The sequence below is a fragment of the Trichomycterus rosablanca genome, unplaced genomic scaffold (assembly GCF_030014385.1).
Source record: "Trichomycterus rosablanca isolate fTriRos1 unplaced genomic scaffold, fTriRos1.hap1 scaffold_377, whole genome shotgun sequence".
Lineage (NCBI taxonomy): Eukaryota > Metazoa > Chordata > Actinopteri > Siluriformes > Trichomycteridae > Trichomycterus > Trichomycterus rosablanca.
The window spans coordinates 20,001-22,897 of NW_026947205.1; positions in this window are offsets into that span (position 1 = coordinate 20,001).

A 2,897-nucleotide genomic window follows, 5' to 3' on the forward strand; every position below is an offset into this window, starting at 1 on the left:
GCCCGGGGAGAGATGGGGCCTGCCCAGCCGCTCTGGTGGTGGTGGTGGTGGTGGTGGTGGTGGTGACCCCGGGGTGGATTTTGGACTTTGACAAAATCTCACCGAAAAGGGGACGCTCGCCCAGGGGAGCCGCCGCCCGTGCCCAGGGAGGGGGCGGACCCTGCCGAAAGTTTTCCAGGAGGCCGAAAATTCACCCAGGCCACAGGCCCAGCCTGCCCAGGGAGAGAGGCTGCCTGCCCGGGGAGAGATGGGGCCTGCCCAGCCGCTCTGGTGGTGGTGGTGGTGGTGGTGGTGGTGACCCCGGGGTGGATTTTGGACTTTGACAAAATCTCACCGAAAAGGGGACGCTCACCCAGGGGAGCCGCCGCCCGTGCCCAGGGAGGGGGCGGACCCTGCCGAAAGTTTTCCAGGAGGCCGAAAATTCACCCAGGCCACAGGCCCAGCCTGCCCAGGGAGAGAGGCTGCCTGCCCGGGGAGAGATGGGGCCTGCCCAGCCGCTCTGGTGGTGGTGGTGGTGGTGGTGGTGGTGGTGACCCCGGGGTGGATTTTGGACTTTGACAAAATCTCACCGAAAAGGGGACGCTCACCCAGGGGAGCCGCCGCCCGTGCCCAGGGAGGGGGCGGACCCTGCCGAAAGTTTTCCAGGAGGCCGAAAATTCACCCAGGCCACAGGCCCAGCCTGCCCAGGGAGAGAGGCTGCCTGCCCGGGGAGAGATGGGGCCTGCCCAGCCGCTCTGGTGGTGGTGGTGGTGGTGGTGGTGGTGGTGGTGACCCCGGGGTGGATTTTGGACTTTGACAAAATCTCACCGAAAAGGGGACGCTCACCCAGGGGAGCCGCCGCCCGTGCCCAGGGAGGGGGCGGACCCTGCCGAAAGTTTTCCAGGAGGCCGAAAATTCACCCAGGCCACAGGCCCAGCCTGCCCAGGGAGAGAGGCTGCCTGCCCGGGGAGAGATGGGGCCTGCCCAGCCGCTCTGGTGGTGGTGACGACCCCTGGGCGGGTTTTGGACAAATTTCCGCTGGAAAAAGACCGTTTCACCCATGGGAACTGCTGGCCCCTGCCCAGCGAGAGAGGGAGAGAGAGAGAGAGAGAGAGAGAGAGAGAGAGAGAGAGAGAGAGAGAGAGAGGGGGGAGGGGGCTGCCCTTCTGCTCTGGTGGTGAGGGTCTGCTTGCCCCTGCCAAGAGACAGGGCCTTCCCTGCCCCTCTGCTGTGCTTGGGGGTGGATCTGCCGTACACTACCCGAGCACCTCACAGTTCACAGACACATAGACCATCTTTGAAAACACTAGTTAAGTGCAAACACACATAGCTTAGCTACAAAAGACAAGGGGTTAGCTCAGGATTGTTTACGATGTATGTATGTTTGATACTCTGCTATTTTTAGGAGGGATATTCTCTGTGTTTCATCGTTTAAATGCTTGTGCTGCGGTGGAAACAGGTAAGACCGACAGGGGAGAATTTATGAGACAATAGGAGCCATGCAGAGAAGCAGGAGCTATGGGCCCCTTCTGAATATCTGCAGCTCCGTCTGGTGGAGGACAACCTGAACAGACTTCCTGTAGAAGCTACGCACCTATTGTTTTTATTTTTCTCGTTTTTGATTTCCTATTTTTAAATTGCTTTATTTTGTTTTTCTATTCTTATTTTATTTTTTATTTTTTGTTTGTTTGTTTGTTTGGTTTAGGGGTAGGAGCTGTTGCGATAGGTACGGTTCCTTTAGTTTAACTAGCAACCTTTTTATTTTTAGATACCTTTTATTGTAAAAAATTCAGCCCAGTGGCCATGTAGTCAGAAGGGGTTAAATTGGGGGTTGCCGACAGCTATCCTTTTCTCCTGGAATCTAGAAACACCTAACCTATAGTTAAAAGTTAAGATGCTTTCAAGGGGTTATATATATATATATATATATATATATATATATATATATATATATATATATATATATATATATATATATATATATATATATATATATATATATATATATATATATATATATATATATATATATATACAGTATATATACATTTAAATATACATTTATATAAACACATTATAAAATATATAAAAAACACAAGATGTTTTTAATGTTGACTTTATTACATGAAAGAAGCTTCACTCCAAACTAGGGTACAATGCACTACTTAAGGCATTACAGCATTTTCGAGCAATGAACCCTTTTCCGATCCAGTTTGCAGGAAAGCTTTATTGCTTAAGAACGCTTCGTCTTGCCATCACTTCCCACTGTCAACAACCACCACCACAATCTGTTTGATTCTGCTGCTGTTTTATCAACATTCATCTGTACAGTATCAGCATCAGTGCTCCCAGCCCCACCGCTTTCCTTACCTGCATCCTCGCGTTAACTTCCTGCGGCTCTCGTTGTACCATCAGCCACGGTCTCCTGCGTGTCTGCCCCGGCGTGTTCCTCTATAGCCTCGGCGTTCCCCGCACCACTGGCCTTGGCGCTCACTGTGCTGTTGCCCTCGGTGCTGCCCCTTCTGCAGGTCTTGGCGTGTGAAGGGGGGGGGGCGGTTGCCTTTTCAGGGCATGCACTACACCCAAGACATTTCTTATTTTCCGTAGTGGCAAGAATGGTGTAATCAAAGCCATCGATACGGAACATGAAGGCAACATTAATGTCTTCAGCATTGTTTTTCAGGATCATAAACACGTTATGTCTAAAATAGCGGAGATTTACTGCTGAGAGAAACTTTTTTTGATGGGAGACATAATCTGCCCATACCGGGACAGTTCACGTGCTAAAACCTCGTCTTTAATAAAAGAAGGCACATTGGACAGGGTCTTCTTTCCCCGCTGATTCTGCCAAGCCCGTTCCCTTGGCTGTGGTTTCGCTAGATAGTAGGTAGGGACAGTGGGAATCTCGTTCATCCATT